General features: G+C 49.6%; 3 non-coding genes and 1 pseudogene across 3 annotated transcripts; 1 reads left to right on the top strand and 3 right to left on the bottom strand.

The window, feature by feature from the left end:
* Positions 1–1,009: 1,009 nt before the first annotated feature.
* Positions 1,010–1,081, bottom strand: TRNAC-GCA (transfer RNA cysteine (anticodon GCA)). Its single transcript has one exon. It is a non-coding gene; the product is annotated as a tRNA-Cys (tRNA).
* Positions 1,082–2,309: 1,228 nt separating this feature from the next.
* Positions 2,310–2,381, bottom strand: TRNAC-GCA (transfer RNA cysteine (anticodon GCA)). The gene has a single exon. It is a non-coding gene; the product is annotated as a tRNA-Cys (tRNA).
* Positions 2,382–11,197: 8,816 nt separating this feature from the next.
* LOC139182856 (U2 spliceosomal RNA) lies at positions 11,198–11,306 on the top strand (annotated as a pseudogene).
* A 2,512-nt stretch (positions 11,307–13,818) lies between these two features.
* Positions 13,819–13,890, bottom strand: TRNAC-GCA (transfer RNA cysteine (anticodon GCA)). Its single transcript has one exon. It is a non-coding gene; the product is annotated as a tRNA-Cys (tRNA).
* Between the last annotated feature and the right edge of the window lie 2,496 nt (positions 13,891–16,386).

Raw genomic sequence — 16,386 nt, 5'->3', positions numbered from 1 at the left:
AAGAGCCAACTCTTTGGAAAAGACCCTGATGCTGGAAAAGATTGATGATGAGGGCAAGAGGAGAAGGGAGCAACAGAGGATGAGATGGTTGGATGGCATCACTGACTCAGTGGACATGAGTTTGAGCAAGCTTTAGGAGATGGTGAAGGACAGGAAAGCCTGGCGTGCTGCAGTCCTTGGGGGGTTGCAAAGAGTTGGACACGACTTAGCAACTGAACAGCTACTTCTAGGCATTCTCACTAAGGAAATACAGATTGAGAGTAAAAAACTAGAAAGTGTGGGGTACTTCTCTGGGAGTCCAGTGGTTAAGACTTTGCCTTCCAATGCAGGGGCGTGGGTTCCATCCTGATGGGAGAACTAAGATCCCACATGCCTCATGGCCAAGAAAACAAAACATGAAACAAAAATAGTATTGTGACAAATTCAATAAAGACTTTAAAATTGGTCCTCGTCAAAGGAAAAAAAAGAAAGAAAGAAAGAAAGAAAATGCGGTAGGATAAAAAGGAGGGTGAAGTGGTCAAATCTGTTGTGGGAGCAACACCTCGAGAAATTCCCAGGGAGAGGAAAGAGGTTTTGCTTTTACCATGGTTTTCCAATCTTTACAGTCACCTCTGGAAACTAGGAAGATGTATAAGCACCCGCCATACTTCTCAAGGGGTAGCAGCAAGAGCAAACAGCTAACCTTCTGCCTGGAGGCTACGGCGAGGCTGAGGAGATGAGAATGTGCAGTCTGCACACCGGCCAGGAAGGACAAGAGCCCCTGGGGGAGTTGGGGGTGGGCTTCAGCCCCCTGAAGAAGACCACTTCTTCAGCCTCTTCTGAGAAATATGACCCCCTAATCTACTGTCTGTATGATGGTCAGGGGAGAATACTTGGAGCTGGTCCTAGTGTGAACCCTGAATTTTTGTAACAAGACATAGCATGTCAATTTAATGTTCCAATGTGGGAAGGAAGGGAAGGGGCTGAAATTACAGCCTCTGCTTCAGTAACTGAAAAATGTCAGCAAAGCAGGGGGCACCTGGATTTGAACCAGGGACCTCTTGATCTGCAGTCAAATGCTCTACCCCTGAGCTATACCCCCTCTTGTGACTGACCTTGCATTAGCACCTTTTCACCCTTGGCACTGCAGCCAGGCTCTGTGCCTAGCCTTCACTTTGCTGTTTCCACACGTCCCAGGAGGTGGCAAGTCTTCTCCGCTGTAGTCTACTTTCCCATCTCCCCCCTCCAGCCCTCCTCTTCCTCAGGCCGTGGTCATGGCACCACCCTTTACACCTGGAAAGGTCATTTGAGTCTATACTAGTGTTTCTACCTCAGCCAGCACATTTGCATCAAGACAAGACTGGTTGGTTCTGGGTCTTTAGTGAACCTCAGACTCGGTGCCTCCGCTATACTCTGAGGACTCAAGAAGGGTGCTCATGGTTTCACTCACTCGTTCATTCACTCAACAGACACTCATGAAGGTGTTAGGTGCCAGGCTCTATCGTCCATGTTGAGGCCACAGAGATGAATACATTGTTCCCGTTCTTCAGAGTCTTAATTCAAATAGAAGATGAGCCTATGAACTGAAGTATTTGCAAAGAGTGGCGGAAGCCCAAGCAGAGAGCTGTAGGAGCCGGAAGTGAGAGCTGGGAAGTCAGGAGGGGCTTCCAGAGGCAATGGGCGAGGAATTTGCTGGAAGAAGCAGCTGGAGAGGCTTTCCAGACAAAGGAGGAGTGAAAACACAGACACATAACTGGGTCAGGTGTGTCTGGAGCTCAGACAGGCTCGAGGCTGACGTCACACGGAGACTATGCTCATCAGCCCAGGAGACACTACAGAAGTCAGTGAGGGGGACTGCTAATGAGAGGGACTCAGCCATCACGACTGTCAGTGGAGGAAGGCTTGTGACACAGCGCAACCAGTCATAACCCCAGTTAATTAAAACCCTAATGTCTAATTCTAGACACGAGGAGGTGCACAGGTTTGCCCAGGTAATGTGAAGAACCCCTTTCGTGTGTACTAGAACACCATTATGGTGTACCCCAGGAAACCAGGTGGCACAGTGGTAAAGAATCCAGCTGCCAGTGCAGGAGACACAAGAGACGTGGGTTCAATCCCTGGGTCAGGAAGATCCCCTGGAAATGGAAAAGGCAACCCCCTCCAGTATCCTTGCCTGGGAAATTCCATGGACAGAAGAGCCTGTGGGCTACAGTCCATGGAGTGACAACGAGCTGACACAACTGAACAGTGCGTTATGGAGTACCCCAGGGCTTCCTAATTGGTTTTGTATTTTTTTATATTTACTACTTGTCACAGAAAAAGTGTTAACAAGGGGGCACCTGGATTTGAACCAGGGACCTCTTGATCTGCAGTCAAATGCTCTACCACTGAGCTATACCCCCAGATCTGTGTTTAGTGTTAATTGCACCTCTTGATTTGGGCACCTGACTTTCTTACAGCCCTGCTCCCGAGAGCAGGCAGCTTGCCCCATGACAGCCTGGCTCTCCCTGCCATCGCTCATTCACTCATCCACCTCTAAACACCTACTCGCCAGCTTCTGTGTGCCAGATACACCCCTCTCCTTCCATTTCTCTGGCTCTGTCTACCTGGGCCACCCCAGTGCCATCTGCCTTGCAGTGGGCAGTCAGTGGCTTTCCCCACCTAACAGAACTGTGGTCCCTCGTCCTCTCCTGCACTAGGGTGCTGAGGAGCAGAGGGGCCCCTGCCCAGGCAGGGGAGCAGGGACAAGAACTTGGCCAGAACTCCACCCCCGAGGACAGCTGACCCCCTCCTTCTCCCTTTACCATGCACTTCATTCTCTCAGCCCCCTTCATCCGCTCAACCTGCAAATATGGTGGAGAAATAAGGTGAGCCAGCTCTGGGTTCCCTCTCCAGGAGGAAATTGATTTGCGGAGGGGGTGAAACACCATGAGAACTTGCTGGTAAATTCCCAGGGCATGGAAGACAGTGGGCAACAAGCTTCATAGCAGAGGGCAGGCGGCTCTGCATGAGCAGTGGGAATGGGGAGGCAGCTGGGGAGGGGGGTCCTCTCATCCGAAAGGCTGGGTGTCGGTGTGGCAGAGAGCTGGACTCCCCATCCCCACCACAGACGGAGAAGCCCAAGCAGGCTTTGAGTCCCCCATCAACTCTTCCCAGGGCCCCATCCTCTCCACATGGAAGTGTCTGCAGGAGAGTCTACAAGGCTCATGGGCTTTGGTGGTTGTGGTGGTTTAGTCTCTAAGTCGTGTCCAACTCTTGCTACCCCATGGACTGTAGCCCACCAGGCTCCTCTGTCCATGGGATTCTCCAGGCAAGAACACTGGAGTGGGTTGCCATGCCCTCCTCCAGGGGATCTTCCTGACCCAGGGATCAAACCCGGGTCTCCTGCATTTCAGGCAGTTGGGGAAGTAGCTATTTTGTCCAGAAATACTGAAGAGGGACCTAGTCCCCATGGACTGTTTTGTGGCAAGTTTTCCTGGCACCTGAAGTGACTGCACACCTACTGTGCCCTCTGCATCTCTTAAGGCCACTGGGACCCACCTCCCTCCATTGATATTTTCAGATTAAGCTTCCATGTGGGAAGGGGGAGGGGTAGGAAGAGTGGGGTGAGCGGGGGGAGGGGTGGGAGGTGGCACCAGCTCCAGCACAGCTGACGGAGCTGGAACTGGTCCCTGACCAGGTGTCCTGGGGCCCAACCCCTTATATGAGCCCTCTCCGGCCAGGTGAGCCCAGGTCAGCCCAGCCTGGGGGGCACTTTCCCTGGCAGCACAGCCTGGCAGAGACCTGGCAGGAGGTCACTGGCCAGCTCCTGCTCCACGTCAGACCCCCAGCCTGCAGTCTCCACCCCATGACGCTGCCTGCCACTCCAGACCCCCCAGGAAGGGGACTTCTTTGACAAGCTCTGCTAGGAAACGGGCCTGAAGGACTGAAGTAGCAAAGAGCATGCATCCCGGGCTTGGAGGGACAGGCCCAGGGGAGACAGCGCTCCGTGGGCTCGGCCCTTGGGAGGTAGGGCCACCAAGAGGAGACACCCTGAGGACAGTCTGTGAGAAAGACCAAGCCACAGAGACACTGCGATACGAAGGGGTAGTTCTCCCAGATTGTTCTAGTTAATAAAGCAGAGTCGAAATGTTCAGTATGTTCAGTTACTCAGGAAAGCAAAACCTGGGTTCTAAGCTCTGTGCGAGTGAAGAGTTCTTAGGACTTACCTGGTGGTCCAGTGGCCGAGATCCCGCACTCCAATGCAGGGGGCCCAGGTTTGATCCGCAGTCAGGGAATTAGATCCCACATGCTGCAACTAAGACCCAGTGCAGCCAAATAAATAAATAAATGTTTAAAAAGAGAGAGAGAGGGTTCTTGCTGAGCCGCAGTCACAAGAACCACTCCTCTGATGGGAGAGAGGACAGAGATGCGCAGCCAGAGGGCCCTCTACCCATTTGTTGCACAAAATGTTCAAAGGATGCTTTATGTTGGAAAAGAACCTGACAGTTTTTACATTGCTACACCATAAAACAGAAATATTTTGACTTTTACTTAACAAATTTCATGAAATGTTTCATTATTATATCATATTTTCAACCATTAAGGAAAACTGTCGTCTTTAGGTTGGTGGTGTGGCTTTTAGTTAGACAAAAATTTCTCAGATATGATGCCAGAAGCTCAATTGATTTGTCTTCAAAATTAAGAACATCTGCTCTTTGTAAGACACCGTTAGGAGAATGAAAAGACAAGTCACAGTCCGGGAGAAAGTATTAGCAAGCCATAGCTGATACAAGCCCAGCACCATAATATGTTCACAACTCGTCATAAGAAGACAAACCACCCAAATGAAGAAATGGATGAAAGATGTGAGCAGATACTTCACTACAGAAGATGGCAATAAGCACCCAAAAATGCCATCAGCGTCATTAGTAGTTAGAGAAATGCACATTAAAACCACATGAGTTACTACATGAGTTGGGCTGAAAAGTTCATTCAGGTTTTCCCATAATATTGCATGGAGATAACTGACTGAACTTTTTGGCCAACCCAATACTACGTTACATTAGAACATAAATGAGAAAGATTGACCATAACAAGTGTTGGTGAGGATGTGGGGAGACCAGAAGATTCACACGCTACTGTGCAAGCACAAAATGGTATAACCACTTTGGAAAACAGTTCGGCAGTTTCTTAAAAAATGAAACATACTCCTAGCATAGGATCTAGCTGTTCCACTCCTAAGTACTTAGCTGAGAGAATTGAAAGCATTTATCCATGTGCTTGTGCACAAAAGTCACAGTAATGTTTTCGGTAAAGCCCAAAATTGAAACAACTCAAACGTTTATCCACAGGTGAGGGAATAAACAAATTGTGGTGTATGCATGAAATGGAACATTTCTCCTCAATAACAATGAATGATCAATACACACTACAATAGGCTTGCATCTCAAATAATTACCTTGAGTAAAAGAAACCAGACCAGAAGAGAGAGTGTATGCACAGAGAGAGAAAGAGAACAGATGGCTTGATTCCGTTTATATGAAATTCTAGAAAATTAATTTTCAAAACTCAAATGAATCTGTGGCAAGATCAGTCGTTGCCTGGGGTGTTGACAATAGTCTAAGGGACTATTAATAGTATTTTAATAGCATCCATCTGGTCAAAGCTATGGTTTTTCCAGTGGTCATGTATGGATGTGAGAGTTGGACTATAAAGAAAGCTTAGTGCCAAACAATTGATGCTTTTGAACTGTGGTGTTGGAGAAGACTCTTGAGAGTCCCTTGGACTGCAAGGAGATCCAACCAGTCCATCCTAAAGGAAATCAGTCTTGAATATTCACTGGAAGGACTGATGTTGAAGCTGAAATTCCAATACTTTGGCCACCTGATGCGAAGAACTGACTCATTGGAAAAGACCCTGATGCTGGGAAAGATTGAAGACGGGAGGAGAAGGGGATGACAGAGGATGAGATGGCTAGATGGCATCACCGACTCGATGGACATGAGTTTGAGTAAACTCCAGGAGTTGGTGATGGACAGGGAGGCCTGGCGTGCTGCAGTCCATGGGGTTGCAAAGAGTCAGACAGGACTAAGCGACTGAACTGAACTGAATAGTATGGAGAGAAAAAGCAGAGGAAAGGCAGGTTCTGGGCTCCACTTTGGACACACATGCCGGTTCATCTCCCCCCGACCCACCTTCCCCTAATCTCTGCAGCCTCCCCCTCCCCTTACCCGCCATCAGCACTGTCAGCAGCAGGCAGAGCATTTGTTTTCACGCCTAGAAGGGGCACTGGCTGCTCCTGTCCACCCATCTTATGGGGAAAACAGAAGAAAGCAGAAGGGATTTAGGTCAACCCTTGGAGTCATCTGTGCTTATGGGGTCCACAGCCTCTGGGTGCCTCCCCGCTTCCCATCTCCCTGAGCCTCTCATTATGGTTTTAATGTACATTTCTCTAACTACTAATGATGCTGATGGCATTTTTGGGTGCTTATGAGCCTCTCAGGGAGGTCATCCCAGCTCCCCGAGGCCAGGTGAGTGGTGGATATCAGCCTCCCTCTCTTCTGACCATCTCTCAAGCTATTCGCCAGTCTTTGCTACCTCTCACTCCCAGGACACGGTCCCCACCTGCTCATCTCCTTTTGGCTGCCACACTGTCTTTCAAGAACTTCTTTTCAAAAGTTCCCACTTGCTACTGGCACAGCCCACTTTGCACCCCTTCGCTGGACGAAGGCTGGGCGGCCCCCAGAGTCTCCATCTCCAGCCTGGATGCAGCAGCCTCTGCTCCCCCCTCTCCACCTCTCTGGTAGTGCTGGGTGGCCTCTGCAACCGGGCTGGTGGGCCCCCCATCCCTGGTTCCCCAGCGCCTTGACCTCAGCTCCTCGTTGGCCAGAGGACACAGCTGGGACTGGTCATCCCTAGAAACTGCCCCCCAGTCGTGGCCTCTGCTGGTCTCTACGCCACTACAGCCTCCTCTCCTCCCCCCACCATCCCCTTGCTCCGCCCTCTGTCTTCTGTTCTCCCAGCTGCTCACCTCTTCCTGGCTTCCGCCCACCTTCCCACCCATACTGACGCCAAGGTGGGTCACCCACCTCCACCAACTGTGCCCTCAGTCTAATCATCTGCTCATTACATCAGTCAAACCCAGGACTCCTGTCTTCCTTATGTGTTTCTGAATCTCTGCAATAAGTCCCCTCGGTGCAAAACTGAGCCCTCTCCTTACAGAGCCCAATACATACCTTTTGGGTTACCCCCTCACCCCGGTGGGACCTCAGCCCACAATTCATCAGGCTCCCTGCCTTCCTTCTAGGGGTGAGGCACCCCAGGGCAGTCATGAGCTTTCTAGGGCCCAGCTTCACATGAGCTTTAGAACCAGGGACCTCTCCCTGTGCTGAGATCTGCACCCCAATGTTTAGATGTCATGAGGTGCCTTTGCTCTCGGGAAGTATCCTACAGGAACTTCACCCTCTGGCCAACACCCTTCTCCAAACCTCCCTCTGCTGACCTTGGGTCAGCTCTATGCCTTCTCAAGCTACCTCGATTATCCCATTTGGGGAAGGACACCCAGGACAGTAGGGGGGATGGAGGGGATGAAGCTGTTGTGAGTCCTGGCCTCTGGGGGACCTGAGTTATTGTGGGAAAACAAAAGGGACACCTAGCAAGGGAACATGGGCTTCCCAGGGGGCGCCAGTGGTAAAGAATCTGCCTGCCAATGTAGGAGACCCAAGACCTGGGTTGGGAAGATCCCCTGGAGTAGGAACTGGCAACCCACGTCAGTATTCTTGCTTGGAAAGTCCATGGATAGAAGAGCCTGGTGGGCGACATTCCATGGGGGTCACAAAGGATTGGAGCAAGAGAACCAAGTGAGCATCTGCTGCTGCTGCTGCTGCTAAGTCGCTTCAGTCGTGTCTGACTCTGTGCGACCCCATAGACGGCAGCCCACCAGGCTCCTCTGTCCCTGGGATTCTCCAGGCAAGAATACTGGAATGGGTTGCCATTTCCTTCTCCAGTGCATGAAAGTGAAAAGTGAAAGTGAAGTCGCTCTGTCATTCCCGACTCTTAGCAACACCATGGACTGGAGCCTACCAGGCTTCTCCGTCCATGGGATTTTCCAGGCAAGAGTACTGGAGTGGGGTGCCATCGCCTTCTCCAGTGAGCATATGAGCATACAGTAATAATAATAACAACAACAACAGAACAGCAGCAGGAATCCTAGGGCCCTGGAATCAGAGAGAACTGGGGTTGACTCCAGTCCTGAGTTTCAATCCTGGTTTTAACCACTTACTAGCAGTGGGATCATGTATAAGTCATTTCACTTCTATGAGCTTCTAATTCCCTATCTTTAAAGTGGGCAGCAGAGGATGAGATGGCTGGATGGCATCACGGATTCAACGGACCTGAACTTGGGCAAACTCTGGGAGATGATGAGGGACAGGGAGGTCTGGCATGCTGCAGTCCGTGGGGTTGCAAGGCGTCAGACACGACTGAGTGACTGAACAACAACAACAGAATGGGAAAACCAGTAGTACCTGTGCTGGTGCTCATGTGGGTGTTAAACGAAACAGGTCACTTAGAAGTCCCTGGAACAGAGTAAACATTCAACAAACATTAGCTCTCAGGACTATTGCTAAAAGGTTATAAAATTTTAAAAACAAACGCAGCATCTGTGGCCAAGTGAAAGTGAAAGTGTAAGTCACTCAGTCGTGTCCGACTCTTTGTGACCCCACGGGCTATACAGTCCATGGAATTCTCCAGGCCAGAATACTGGAGAGGGTAGCCTTTCCCTTCTCCAGGGGATCTTCCCAACCCAGGGATCAAACCCAGGTCTCCTGCATTGTAGGAGGATTCTATCAGCTGAGCCACCAGGGAAGATTCCTTAACAAACTCCCTATCCATCACAAGGCTCCTTAAAATGGAAAAGAATTTGAAATGACCTAAATATTCAAGCTTTAGGTAACCACACAAGTCAGGTGTGTCAGAGGATGACATGGAAAACCCCTCCCTGTCTTTCCAGCCTGGCTCCATGACCAAGCTCTTTTGCTGACCTCGTGGGACTGTTCCACACTCTCCACCCCCAGAATCCACCAACCAGACCCTTCTGGTCTCAAACGACTGTTGGTTAAGCCAAGGTCACGTGTCACTGTGTCTGTAGAGACCCCCCACTCCCCCACTGCCTCCTGCCCTGACTCCCTCGGGGCCTCACGCACACCTCCACTGTCACACACGTCTCTATATTCCTGATGGCTGGACCCGCACTGGGAAGCAAGGCTGGGGCCAGGACTGCTAGCGTGAATCATGGCAGACACCGTCAGCGCAGCCACACTTGCGCCTTCACCTCGGAGGTCTTGGCGATTCGAGGAGGAACATCAGAGCTTGTGGTCCTCTCTGTGCGGTGACTGATGGAGCCCGAGGAAGAGAGAGGCGGGTGGTGAAGTGTCCTGGGCATTTGCAGCCCTGTTCTAGGAAAAGAGGGATGTTCCCAGGGTATCTGGGGGGGAAGGGGTGGGTGACAACGCAGTTTCATTGAGGTGGGGTGTGTTTGCCTCCACCTGGAGAGCCTTCCAGGGGGCCCCCCAGATGGCTGCTCTCCCTGCAGGATGCCAGGGTTACTGTCAAGCTCCTGGATTTAATTCCTATTTCAGTCTGGGCAAGGGGAAGCCATCGGAGGTTTGGAGTGGCAAGGGAACGAGATCAGACCCATGGTTTTGGAATCTCGCTCCAGCCACTGTGGGGAGAATGGACTCAAGAAGAGGACAGTGCAACCCAGGAGATGAGGCTGGAGACAGTTGGTGGGGTGGGGAGTGTTCTGAAGAAGGAGCTGCTGGGAGTCAGCTGCTGGGTGTGAACCCGGAGGAGGAGAGTCAGGGACCCGCTAGGCTCTTTGTGGGGCAGGTGGGCAGGTTTGGGCCCCTGTGCTCCACTGTAGTAGGGTTAGGAAGGAGCAGACTGGGGTGAGGATGGGATAAATTAAGCTAGAGATTCCCATTAGGTAACCCAGGGAAGGTAGGTATTCAAGTCTGGAGGGTAAGGAGTGGTCCACGCTGGGGACGTAAGTCACTGACATGTCACAGGAATTTGAAGCCACAGGACTAAGAGGTGAGAAGTCAGGCCAGGATACCGCCCTGGGTGTCCCAATATTTCCAGGCTTGTGGAAGAGGAGAGCCAGACAGGAAGGCAGAGAAATAGCATCCCGTGGGGCAGGATGGAAGCAAAGTGAGGTGTCTGGAAAACTTAGCCTTCACAAGTTTTGAGGATGGAGTGGTCATCCTTGTAAAAGTGCAAGAGGCTAAGTAGAGAGCAGAGAGAGCTGGTCTCTGCTGTCAGCAAAATATTACTCAAATACAGGTCACTGATGACCTTGATGAAGGCCATTTCAATGGACCAGGTATTAATAAAATGAAAACTGGACTGGACTGGGATATAAGAAAGTGGAGTCGGCAGGTACAGACAATTCTTCTGAGTCGTTTTCTGGGAAATGGGAGCAGAGAAACTGGGCAGGAACTAGAGGGGTCATGGATCAAGAGAGGTTTTTCCAAAAGTAAGTGCTAGGGCTTCCCCGGTGGCTCAGTGGTAGAGAGTCCATCTGCCAATACAAGAGACACGGGTTCGATCCCTGGCCCGGGAAGGACCCACTTGCCACGGAGCAACTAGGTACGTGCGCCACAACTACTGCACCTGAACTCTAGAGCCTGGGGAGCTGGATATGCTGAGCCCACACATGGCAACTGCTGCAGCCCACGCACCCTAGAGACTGTGCTCTGCAACGAGAGAGGCCACCGCAGTGAGAAGCCTGAGCACCACGAATAGAGAGTAGCCCCTGCTCGACACAACTAGGGAAAGCCCGAGGGCAGCAATGACCCAGCACTGCCAAAAATAAATATTAAAAAGAAAAAACAACCCAAAGCCTCAATCAGGGACTTCCCTGGTGGTCCAGTGGTTAAAAACTCGGGTGATATTAAGGCAAGTGGTGTGCCTAAGACAACAATCCTGTAGAGAGGAATTAAACGTTGATGCAGGAGAGAGAAAACGCAGTGGGGTCCTTGAGGAGGCAAGAAGCGAGTTTAATTCACAAGTGATAGATTGACCTTGACAGATGAGAATGAAAACATTTCTTCTTAACAGAGGCGAAGGCAGCTGCTATGAATGCAGACAGACTGGTTGCTTGGAATTAATGGAGAAAGGTGGAAATAGTTTTCATCTAATTGCATCCATTGTCTGAATAGTTAAGATATTCAGCTACATCGCTTCTCGGCCTTTTGGCTAAGATCAAGTGTAGTATCTGTTCTTATCAGTTTAATATCTGATACGTCCTCTATCCGAGGACACAAAAAAAAAAAAAAAAAGATATTCAGCTACAGTAGGGGAGAGGGAGGGAGTGTTGAGAATTTGAAAAGAGCATAGAAGAGGTGAAGAAGCCGTCTCAGAAAGTGAGAAAGCAAGCATATACAAGACTCCTCCGTGTGTGTGTGTGTGTGTGTGTATGTGTGTGTGCGCGCGCGTGCTGTGTGCTCACTCACGTCTGACGCTGTGACCCCATGGACTGTAGCCCACCAGGCTCTGTCTGCGGGATTTCCCAGGCGAGAATGGGTTGCCATTTTCTCCTCCAGGGGATCTTCCCGACCCAGGGACTGAAGCTGCCTCTCTCGTGTCTCCTGCATTGGCAGGCGGATTCTTTATCACTACTGCCACCCGAGCTACATTCAATACAGACGAGATTTTGGTTACAGGTGAAGTTTGTCAAGATGGCTGTGTGATTGTCCCCAGCAACGTCCGGCTGCTTGGATGTGGGCATGGAATAAGCGAATACCTGCACTGTGATTTTGCCAGGCAGATTCCATACAGGGAGAGAGGGCCGGATACGTAAGAGATTTGAAAGAGAGCTGTTGATTCTCTGGGTCACCGGATCCAAGCTGTGTGGACAAGAGGAAAGAACACAGGGCGGGGAGGCAGGTGATGAAAAGCCATATGGTGCCTTGAAAGAAGACCTGGCAAGGTCAGCAGACAGTGGTGATGGTCCAATACTGTGTTTGAAATCAAGACCTCGAAGGCAGCAGCCTCACTGATGAGCACAAGATACACATCTCAGGTGCCTACTTTCTGTACCACAGTGGACCCGCCCGCTGCTCCACGAGCCCCTTGAGAACAGGGATCCCGCCTCACTTTTCTTAAGGATGCTCAACCCTGAGCCTGAATCTGGTACATCATGCTGCTGCTGCTGCTGCTAAGTCGTTTTAGTCGTGTCCAACTCTGTGCGACCCATAGATGGCAGCCCACCTGGCTTCCCTGTCCCTGGGATTCTCCAGGCAAGAACACTGGAGTCAGTTGCCATTTCCTTCTCCAATGCATGAAAGTGAAAAGTCAAAGTGAAGTCGCTCAGTTGTGACCGACTTTTCGCGACCCCATGGACTGCAGCCTACCAGGCTCCTCCATCCATGGGATTTTCCAGGCAAGAGTGCTGGAGTGGGGTGCCATCTCCTTCTCCCTGGTACATCATGCGTGTGTGCTAAGTCACTTCAGTCGTGTCCAACTTTGCGGCCCTATGGACTGTAGCCCGCCAGGCTCCTCTGTCCATGGGATTCTCCAGATGAGAATACTAGAGTGGGTTGCCATGCCCTCCTCCCGGATCTTCCTGACACAGGGATCAAACCTACATCTCTTGTGTCTCCTACTTTGGCAGGCAGGTTCTTTACCACCAGCACCATCTGGGAAGCTCCAAATCTAGAACATAGTAAGTATTTTAATTTATATTTGTTGAATGAAAGAAATAAATGTAGGGAAATAAATCCTACATGAGCAGCTGTGCGAAGTGCCCCTACCTCCTCAAGGTGGGAAATGATCTCCTCTGAGTTTAGGGCTGAACGAAGGATAGGACTTGGGCCAGGTGGCTGAACCGCACATGAAAAATTCCAGGTACCTCTTTACAAGCTCAATGTTTTTCTACCAGCTTGGATTCCCCAGAGCCTGGTGCTGACCTGCAGGACCTTCTCCAGGTGCCCACCCTCTCTCTGAGCCTTTTCAGCAAGGACTTCCTTTCCAGATTTGCACCCGGGAAAGGCTGGGGGCAAGGCTGTAGTGAGAAGGGAAAGGATGCTGAAGGGACTCTGGAGGTCAAACATGGAGAAAGGGAGAGTGGGGAGGGGCCTGTAGCCAGTTCATGTCTTCAACAGATATTTCTTTTTATCTTGGGCTGTGCCATTTGGGATCTTCGCTCCCCCACCAGGGATCAAACCTGTGCCCCCTGCATTGGGAGCGTGGAGTCTTAACCACTGGATCACCAGGGAAGTCCCTCAACAGACATCCTTTGAGCCCCTACCGTGTTCCCCTCTGTGCCAGGTGCTGAGGACCCCTGGCTGATTAAGGAGGTTCATGGTTTAGAGAACTGTGCCCACTGCAGATATAACTGCCAAGGGACAGCGTGATCATTGTGATTTCAGGGTTAGCCTTTGCCCCTAAACCCCAGAGTCCTTTGTGAACTGAGCCGAGATGTGCAGACTGATGAGAAATGATTTTCTTGCAAATACCCTTGTGCACAGCAAGAGGAAGGGGAAAGAGAAGGCAGCGAGAGAGCCTTGGCCCAGGAGAGGGAGCAGGGCTAGGGTCAGCTCATCTTGCCATCAGGCAGCAGTCTAGCGTCTCTCCTTCCTGTCTTGTCTCCTCCAGCCCAGAGCGTGCAGGGCCAGACGTGGTTTTGTTGTCTCAAGTCTCAATCTGTTCACTCCCTCTAGTGGACGTCTGTTGAGTCTGTTTACCCAGCATCCATCTCTCCAGCTCTTTATTAATCTCCCGTTTCTCACCTTTTCCCCCCAAATACTCTCTTCTGAAAGATGAGCCCTAAGGTGGGTTCTGTGAGTGAAGAAAACAAGGGGGCACCCGGACTTGAACCAGGGACCTCTTGATCTGCAGTCAAATGCTCTACCACTGAGCTATACCCCCAGTCACAACTGCCTAGCTAATATTTCATGTCCAGAATCATATCATGCTAATACTGACAATCAGTGGCAGAGTTAAATATCAACTGATTAAAGAAACTCAGTGGGTAGAGAGTCAGCCTGCAATGCAGGAGATCACAGGAGACTCAGGTTCAATCCCTGGGTCAGGAAGATCCCCTAGAGGAGGAAATGGCAACCCACCCCAGGACTCTTGCCTGGAGAATCCCATGGACAGAGGGATTAAACAATCCCATGGACTGGTGGACTACAGTCCATGGAGTCACAAAGAGTTGGACAGGACTGAGGATGAACACGAAAACAAATCTTTAAGAAATTTAGATCAGAGAAGAAACTGACTTCCAGAAATTCGAAAGTTATCAGGACTCTCAGCTTTTTTCTTTGCTTCCTTCTCAAATCACCTTTAATCTCTCAAACAATCTTCTCCAGGCAGCTGAGACTCCTAGGTGTACGTCTCCACACTTGGGATGCCAGGAAGAAAAGTGTTTAATTCTGAAAAATCCTAGAGCCGGACCCTTATTGGCCTGGCTGGGGTTCTAGCACAACCAAGGGGAGTTGAGTGACACAACCATTTCAGGAGTGATGTCATGTAAGAATGTATCTGTTCCCACTCAGAATCCATGTCTACAGTACAGGGAGGGAGGGTGACTCCCCTGAAAGAAGTCAAGGGGAGCCAAGACACAGCCCAGGGGGCCAACTCTGCAGCTCTGGGCTCACCGGTCAAGTCTACCGCGTGAAAGAGGAGAGCAGTCAGCAGACGCCCTACCCAGATTAGTTGCTCTGCGGGCATGTGGGATCATTCTGGATCAGGGATTGAACCCATGTCTCCCGCAATGACAGACAGGTTCTTAACCACTGGACCATCAGGGAAGCCCTGTGCCAACTTCTAAGGCCCATCTTAAGAGCAGGGATTAATTACTGTTCCTTTTTCCTGCCCAGGGTAGGCATTTTTTGTTGTTGTTATTAAATAAATGAATGAATGGAGATCATTCCAGATCACCAGTATCTAATGGCCACCCAGATCTTGAAACACTATGCCAGATCGTGTCCCCAGGACTACAGGGTACAGCTCTTCCCTTTCTGTAGCTCATGGAGGAAATTTTGACACAGCTAGCCCAGCCACTTGCTCCTGGCTGCCACACTTTAAAAAAAAATTGTAGTTGACTTACAATGTGGAGTTAGTTTCAGGTGTATAACAATCTGATTCAGTATAGACACATATATTTTCTTTTACAGATTCTTTCCCTTATGGGCTTCCCAGATGGCATTTGTGGTAAAGAACCCACCTGCCAATGCAGGAGACCCATGTTTGATCCCTGGGTTGGGAAGATCCCCTGGAGCAGGGCATGGCAACCCACTCCAGTATTCTTGCCTGGAGAATCCCTTGGACAGAGAGTCTGGCGGGCTAGAGTCCATAGGGTGGCAGAGTCGGACACAACTGATAGGTTATTACAAAATAATGGGTATAGTTCCCTGCACTATACAGTAGGTCCTTGTTGGTTATCTATTTTATATATAGGAGTGTGTATATGTTAATCCCAAACTCCTGATTTACCCCTCCCCCACCCCTTTCCACTTTGGTAACAGTAAGCTTCTTTCCTGTGTCTGTGGGTCTGTGTCTGTTTTGCAAATAAGTTTATTTGCATCTTTTTAGATTCTATATGTAAGCAATATCATGTGATACTATGATATTTGTCTTTGTCTGGGTTACTTCACTTAGTATAACTGCTAGGTCCATCTGTGTTGCCACAGATGGCATTGTTTCATTCTTTTTAAATATATATATACACACACACACATCACTCATCTGTCAATGGTCATTTAGGTTGCTTCCATGTCTTGCCTAAACAGTGCTGCAATGAACATTGGTGTGTTTTTTGAATTATAATTTTCTCAGGATAAGTGCTCAGGATTGAGATTACAAGATCATATGACAATTTTATTTTTAGCTTTCTAAGGAACCTCCATACCATTTTTCCATAGTGACTGTACCAATTTATATCCCCACCAACAGTATAGGAGGATTCCATTTTCTCCACGCCCTCTCCAGCATTTATTGTTTGTAGACTTTTTTGATGGTCATTCTGGTCTCTGTGTGGTGATACCTCATTGTCGTTTTGATCTGTTTTGAGCATTTGGAGAAAGGGCTATGTAGGTCATATGCCCATTTTTTGATTGAGTTATTTTCTTTCTTTCTTTTTTTTGCTGCTGAGTTGCATGAGCTGTTTGTATATTTTGGAAATTAATCCTTCATTGGTCACATCATTTGTAACTATTTTCTCCTTTTCTGTAGGTTTTTGTTTTGTTTATCATTTCTTTGCTGTGAAAAAGCTTTTAAGTTTAATTAGGTCCCGTTTATTTTTTGTTCTTATTTCTATTACTCTGGGAGACAGATTCAGAAGATATGCTGCAATTTATGTCAAGGAGTGTTCCGCCTATGTTTTCGTCTGGGAGTTTTATAGTGTCTGGTCTTACATTTAGG

The sequence above is a fragment of the Bos indicus genome, chromosome 4, assembly GCF_029378745.1.
Source record: "Bos indicus isolate NIAB-ARS_2022 breed Sahiwal x Tharparkar chromosome 4, NIAB-ARS_B.indTharparkar_mat_pri_1.0, whole genome shotgun sequence".
In the NCBI taxonomy this organism is placed as follows: Eukaryota; Metazoa; Chordata; class Mammalia; order Artiodactyla; family Bovidae; genus Bos; species Bos indicus.
Note: the sequence above shows the minus strand (reverse complement) of the source record. Positions and strands in the feature narration are given on the sequence as shown.